Source organism: Podarcis bocagei, assembly GCF_964188305.1.
Source record: "Podarcis bocagei genome assembly, chromosome: 1".
NCBI lineage: Eukaryota > Metazoa > Chordata > Lepidosauria > Squamata > Lacertidae > Podarcis > Podarcis bocagei.
The window spans coordinates 20,873,810-20,881,857 of NC_138125.1; positions in this window are offsets into that span (position 1 = coordinate 20,873,810).

Below are 8,048 nucleotides of genomic sequence, written 5' to 3' on the forward strand. Positions count from 1 at the left end.
TTATTTCATTGACTTACATATGTTGGGACACTTACTTCCATACTCTTTTGGGCAAAGGACATTTGCTTATTTATTTTAGTCTGCTATATGAATGGTTATGTCAAAGCAGGAGTCTGCAGAGTGAAATGACAGCTACGTGTACAGAGCATTTTTAATTATGTTTGGCAAAACAGAACATCCTATTCTTCCTTTCCAATCCATATTCTGCTGTGAATCATGAAATGGGACGAGTCGTGCATAGTGGGCCAAGTTTCTTGACTCAGTTTGATCTGCAGATGTTAGCAGATTACCTCCCTGTGAGAGTTCTCAAAGAACTCAAAAGTGAACAAACAAAAACAAAAAACGTAACTTGTTCATGAGCTTCCATACATGAGAACTGGAAAATAGGCTGCGTAACACAATTTTTAAAAAGTGATCCCAAGAGATTCCTGGAAGTTACAGGCCTGTTGGTCCGATGAGAGGCGGCACCCCATCATGCCATCCACTACGGATTAGTGCTCCACTATTTATATCAAGCATGGGGAGCTGAACTACAACTTCCATTAGCCACATAGCTCATGGCTAGGGATGATGGGAGTTGTAGTTCAGCAACAATCTGGAGTGCCAAAGGTTTCCCCACACCTGAGACTCAGCTATACAGCTGCAAATACAATGTTTACAAGTGTGTTGTAAAGTGCAGTCTACAAACGTGACACTAGATGGCGATGGTGAGCTATGGCAAATTCAATATATTTTTCAAAACGGTTTTTTTTTTTTTTTTAAAAAAAGCATTTTCAAAGCGTTTTTTATATGTGTGTAGATTCCACCCTGGTCTACATGAGACTCTCTTAGCACTTTACCAACACTGGCATTGCGAGCTCTGCAAAGAAATGATCTCTGCCTCTTTTTCTATTTCACCACAGTCTCTCTTGATCTGACTCCGGGGGGTGGGGGAGGCTCAAATTATAGTTCCTCACAACAGTCAACACCCATTGCTTCTTTATTCAGCTTCAATGGTCTTTTCTCAGAAAGACACAGTGCGTCCAGGACACAAGAAGAAGCCAAAGCAATGATGGAAAATGCTAGGTAATCTGGGCTCCTTTCCCACTCTTTCCATACTGATTTCATGCTTGGTCTAACTAGCCCTTTTCAAATCAGACGGCTGCCTTAAAACACTAATGAACTACGGTATAAAGTGCATTGCTGCCTCTGTTCTTTGACAGAGACTCTGCCGGTACATGCAAGCCTAGCTCCGCCGACTTCAATTTGTGTGAACTTACAGTGACTGACATGCCGATGCTAAACCTTTTATTATCTGAGGATTTGTGGCAGCGAGAGGAGCAGGTGACCCACTAGCTTGGAAACAGGAGCTCACAAGCCGTGATGCCGACAGGACCACTCTGCACACTAGGAAGAGCGCCAAAATCTTGGAGTGATAATATAAGGAGGCTGGGGAGAGTATTTGCATTTACTTTTGGACAGAGGCACATGAAAGTAGCTTTGCTGGCCAGCTGCTTCCCCACTGCATCCCAGAGAACATGGCTGAGAGCCCTCTCATCTTGTATTGAATGTTAAGGGCACTGTGGGTTAAACCACAGAGCCTAGGTCTTACCGATCAGAAGATTGGTGGTTCAAATCCCCGCGATGGGGGTGAGCTCCTGTTGCTCGGTCCCAGCTCCTGCCAACCTAGCAGTTCGAAAGCACATCAAAGTACAAGTAGATAAATAGGTACCGCTTTGGTGGGAAGGTAAACGGAGTTTCCGTGCGCTGCTCTGGTTCGCCAGAAGCGGCTTAGTCATGCTGGCCACATGACCCGGAAGCTGTACGCCGACTCCCTCGGCCAATAAAGCGAGATGAGCGCTGCAACCCCAGAGTCGTCAGCGACTGGACCTAATGGTCAGGGGCCCCTTTACCTTTTTTTACAGTTGTAAAGCGGAGAAAGGAAACTAGGAGAACTGTTATAAGAATTTATAAGGAAACTTATAAATGTGCGTGAGAACTGTTATTCATTTATAAATCCATCTACATGTTTCCAAGCAGCTGCACAAAGATTAAAAAGGTAGTTCCTACCTATGGAATTGCAATGTAAAAGACACAACACAAAATTTTAAAAAGGGCATGGGGGAAAGAGGAAGAAAGCAGAGAGAATCTAAGATAGTGATTGCGGGCTACAAAATCCACTCAAATTTTTCTGTTTATCATTTTCTGTTGATCATTTCAAGCCAGATCTTGCCTGCTTCTTGGTTTTCAAGGCAAGGAAACTTTTTCTTAATCTTTCGGCGCTCACTAAATGGAGGCTACCAACTTATTCCCCCCTTGCCTCACACACAGAAACACAAGTATGCATGGGAAAGAAGCAAAATAATATTAGTCTAACTAATAACCCCTTTTGTTAGTCTTTGGTTATTAAAAGACTAAGGATTCTATTGTTAGTCTTTGATTATCAACAGACTAACAATTATTTTGTTAGTCATTTGATAATAATAGATTGACGCATTTATTAGTGTACTATGGTCCACTTCATCAGATTCAATGAGCTGTAGGCATACATACACGTGGCTGAGGCTGGAAATACTGAGGTCAGAAGGAAACAAAATGCAAAAGAAAGCACAGGCAGTGATAATTATATTAGTAGCGATTGCTATTCACCAAAACAAAACACAGTTGTTGATAACACAGACATTCTGGCATTGGTGAGCCAGTGAGCACATGAAGTGTTATTTTAACATTTAAATGAAAGCTTTGAGCTGTTTCAGTCTGTCAGTAATAACACTGAGTCCTTTGATGAATTGTAATGCAGCAGTTTCATGTTACAGTCTCCCTTTGAAGTTTATTGTTCCCGTATGGCTACCTTAAGGTCAGAGAGAAAGAGGGAAATGAGCACCAACACAGACAAGGGGTCCAGAGAGGAAAGAAGGTTCAGGATAGCCTGATCATAGTTGCAGATTTTCCCATTGCAGCTATATAAGGAAAGACTATTCAGTCAGCCTGTGCGAGAGTTGATTTTCAGATCCCAGTGCAGAAGAATGCCAGAAACTGGAGAAGGATTCATTTATCTACTCCATAAAAAAATAATATTATTCCAATATTGCAACTCCTTTTCCTTCTGTCTTTGTGCTTTTTTATTTTATTTTTAAAGAAATGGAATGAGAATTGTGGATTCATTCATCATGGTCACAGACAGAAGCATTCTAGCTGAGCAGGGCGGGTTGGTGCTCAAAGATGACTCACTAGAATGAGTATTGCACATCAGAGGGATTTTCTGCTCACATTCCTCAATTCCGTCCAAAAGTGCATGCGCAAGTTGCAAAAGGCTTTAACTTCAGCACTCTGTGCCTCATTTCCTCCACGTCTCAGTGATTCTGGTCTTAGGGCAAAAAAAATTCAGGCATAACATCAGGAGATCTAGCGTTCAATATTTTGCAGGTGGGACAGCAGTATATGTGTGTGCTGAATCATATCAGAATCACAGTGCTAGATGACCAAAGTGTCACCCCCTGTAGTCACTATTTACCTTTTGACGGAAAGCATATAGGTACTGCTATGGGTTTGCAGGGAGCCAGGATCCCCTAAAACTCTTAGCTGCCAGATTCTGCCCATGATTTCTGAAACTAGTGAACATGGGGTTTGAAGTCAAGCCAGCTTCTCCAAGAGCTAGACTTTGAGAGGTGCCATCCAAGAACAAATACAAGCGATAGCAGAGTCATTACCTGGACAAAAGGTGAGACATTCAGCATCAGACAAGAAAGGGGGAGGCTGCCAAGATTGCAGGGTGTGTGAAAAAAGTGCCTCTTCCAGGAGGCTTTTGAAATGGAGCCCACAGAGAGAAAGGGGGAATGCTGGATGCGAAAGGGTTGTTTTTCTGCAAAGGCTGCTGGGAAGATGATGGAGGAAATAGATAGAACACCTGGCAGAGGCCATGAGAGCCAGAACCATCTTGGTGCTGGCTGAAGGAGGATGCACTGAGAGAATGGAAGCCATGACTGACTGCTGCTTCAGACCCAAGCTTGCTGAAGCTATGAGAGGGGTCATCAGGAAGGAAGGGAGAGAGGGAGAGAGGGAGATGTCTGAAGAGCCATCATAGAAACATTTCCACCTTGGTTTATGCACAAGGACATGGGTAGGCAAACTAAGGCCCACGGGCCGGATCAGGCCTAATTGCCTTCTAGATCCAGCCCGCAGACGGTCCGGGAATTGCCACATGGATCGCCAGCGCCCATGTTCTTTCCCTCTCCCTCACACGGCGGCGCTTTTCTCCGCAGGGACGGAGCAATCTTGTCCCACCCTGGGCGCCATCGACGGCGGGAGTCGGCTGTGAAGGGGGCGTGTGACGCCAGTTACTGGCTGCTGCTGCGTTTTCCTCCTCCTCCTCCCTCAGTTCGCCCTGCCTTCCTTCTCCGTGCCCCTTCTCCACGCCGCTTCCTCACATGCTTTCTTTGTCACCTCCTCCCTCCCTCCCTCCTTCATTCCTCCCATGGCATTCAGGCTGGTTGTTGCGGTGGCTGCGGCCGCCACTTGCAGGTTGGTGGGCGGCTCTGTCTTCTTCTCTGAGGTGCCTCTGGGGCAGCAGCAGCAGCAGGTGGTGGGTAAAAGCTCCTGTGACGCACCGGTTCCCCTCTTGGGATGCATCGGAGAGACAGGGGCAATTGGCAGGGCCCCAGCTGGCTCCAGCCCACCGGCCAGCAGCCGGGTGAACTCCGGTTCTCGGAACATCATCAACACTGCGACTCAAGCCTCAGAGACCTTTAGAGACTGAGCACGCAAGCCAGCAGAGATAAGAACTCTTTGCAACAGAAGGGCAGACAGAGGCATATGTAAGCATATTTACAAGCATTTTATTCAGCAACAGGACAAAGGAAAAACATGTCTGCTTCCCTTCGTGTCCAAGCAAACAGCATAAGCAAAAGCTATATACATCGGAAGTTCCCAGCAGGCTGTGCTGGAAGTAAACACAACAACTTCACATGCATGTTCTAAAGGTGGAACAGAACAATATCCTAACCTCCGTCCACAGCCCCTCTGCCGGGGCTGCTACTTCTGTCTTCACCAGCCAACGAAGCCTCCTACCCCGCAACGGCGGCTGGCTGGCTGGAGCCGAACTGCGGCTATTGGGACAACAACTAGGACACATAAAGCGAAGCATCTTCAGGCCTTTTTGCGGGTGGGTGCAAATAGTTCATTCCCCCTGCCCAAAATATAGTCCAGCCCTCCACAAGGTCTGAGGGACAGTGGACCGGGCCCCTGCTGAAAAAGTTTCCTGATCCCTGCTCTAGGGGCTTATGCCAAAGTGCCGCTCTCCATTTTGTTAATCTCCTTCAATGGCCACCCTGTTGAGACAGCTGTTTGTAAAAGCCAAGCATGCAGAAAACCTGGTTGCAAAAACGAGCAACTTCCCCCACGAAAGTCCCTCAGCAGCTTTCATACAGAACAAGAAATCCAGGGGAAAGAACAGACGGGAGGGATCTCAGCATGGCAGGAATGTAAGCAACTCAATGAAGGAGATAAACAGCGAAGTGGCACCAGGCTCTGGGCTTGTGTGACTTCTGAGCACTTCAACTTTACTTGAACTCTGAGAGACTGAATGGTGCAACCATGAAAGATGACAACTCCCGCAGATGGCAAATGCTGAATCTGGTGATGCTGAATGGGAGGTCATTGGTCCTCTGCTGAGTTCGTGGGGAGCAAGCTTGTATGCAAGGAGAGAGATGCAAGTTTGACAGGTCTTCTACAGGTTGGAAGGAAAGTTTACTCTGAGTTACTACCCTTGTAGCCCCAGTTTGGGATGATTTCCTGTGCAAAGGAGAGCTCCAGTCACATAGCCCATCCACACGCAGGGCGCTTCCAGACAACCTGTTTATTGAGTATTCATCCTGATCTGTTTGCTGGGAGTTTAGGTGACACCATATCAAAACAAGTGTTACCTCACACATTTACCTGTAATTTTCCTTATAGCATAAAGTCTGAAGTCCTGAGGAAGAGGAGTTTTGCAGGGGAAGCACAAGGCTTCCCAACCAACGATAATTGCCCAACCTAAATTTGCTGGCACGTAATTAAATCCCACCTGCAGAATTGTGGCAGCACTTAAAGTGATGGAGAGCAGAGAAAGGAGCTTCCTTCTCAGTTTCCCTACATACAGTGGTGCATTGAGTGTTGAGAAGTTTGTCCTTAGTGGTAACCAATAACTGAAGAAAGAGGTAGAAGGAGGAAGAGAGCCTGAAAACAGGAGTGTGACTGGAGTTTATCAATAAAGTCCTCTTTAAGGATTGTTAGAATCTTTTTCTTCTGCCTGAAGGGATAAAAGCAAAGGAGTCCTTCCCAGTCTTACGTGGTGATGACAGGGGCTGAATCTTGGACCTTCTGCTTGCAAATTGTGTGCTCATCCAGCTGCCATCTTCCGGTAAGCACTGGATGTGCTCTTGAATGTAGTCTCAGTTCACACAGAGCAAAAGGCCTCTACATGAAATGTGTGCAGCCTAGAAAGTGTCCCATAGCAGTCATGCAGTCACATGGATCTGGGACAGGTTCCTTTAAAACTTTGGAAAAACACTTGTTTTGAAGCGATTTCTGTCGTGCATCATGGAAACCTCCAGCACAAGGTGACTGACTACCACTGCACAAGCAACAGCTTTGACTATGGGAAAAATCCAACTCACCTTTTCAGTTCTCATAATTATGCTTATCCTCAAGAGCTATGGTGGCAGTACCACCGTGTTCTAGTCGTAGGTCTTCTGGCTACAGGATGGATTCGTGATTGATGCAATGCTTCATCCCACTTAACAACTCATACAAGGCAAGCCTGGCTGAAGAGGAGGCCTTTGTGAGAAGGCTTGCCATGTCTCCCCATTGCCAGCGCTGACTGTTAACATTCCTGTGCTTAGCAATTATTCCAGGTTCAAAGATATTTGCATAAAAACAACCTGTCTTAGTTGAGAAGACTTCTGGCCTCCTTTTGGAATAAAGCATTCCTAGCCGGGAACATTTACTGCATAAGAATCATGGCTAAAATATTTCAGCTGTGCCTGGGGTTTTCATAAGGGAAGGGGGGAATTACGGGGAATATTTTCCACTATAAAACTCACATAATGCCTGATGCTGGGCCAAAGAAACAATGGGTGCAAAATCTGACCTTCTGTGGTGCAGAGGCTCCTATCCTTCTTGCTTTATGTGACTAGGTCAGCTCTGTATTTACATTTATGCAGCTGCTGTGATCCTGTCTCGTTTGGTTCTCAGGTAGCACATGAGATTAACAAAGCCAAGACCTGAAAAACTAAGAAGAGCACTGCTGGATCAGGCCAATGGTCCATGTTATCTAACCTCCTGTTGTCACAGCAGCCAACCAGCTGCCAGGGAAGCCCAAGGGCAGGATCCAGACATCCCATCCTGCAGTTTGCAGCAACTGGTATTCAGGAGCATTACTGACTCCCACTGTTGAGGCACAGCCTAAACATCATTCCCCCTAATAGCAAATTCAAGCTTTTAGTGTGTAACATTGTTCCCTATAACAGCACAACCTCTATTGTGATAATAGCAAACTCTGTCGGAACCATGGGATGGAAAGCCAGCTGGCTTGGCCCCAGCCAGAGTATCTTCCTTCTCAGCCTTGCCACTGTGGAGATCCATCAGTTATCCTCCTTCGACATGTGTCCGCAACTCAAGCTGCTGTGCATGCAAGAGCACACATTACTCAGCAGAGTAAATGCACAACAGATCAGGCTTGAGGCGTGGATACGATACTAAACTATGCATTTATTATACATAAATCAGGGCAAAGAAAACATGGCCTCTCTCCTTGTCGTTCCTCTTGGGGAGAGAGAAAACAAAAGCAATACAGAGCAGCTCTTCCGCTCACGGGACTCCAGCACTCTGTGGTGGAATGTGAACAAACATGTGAAATGTAACAATCCCACATAACTGCAGCAACTCAAGTGGTGAGTGCCAATGGCCTAACCTCCAGCATTCCTCAGATGAAAATAGGGACATTTTTGTCCCATCATGCTCAGGGGGAGACAATGCCTCCCTCTCTCACATCCCAGTGAGGACTGAGCATGCTCAGTAGTGGTGGTTGTCAG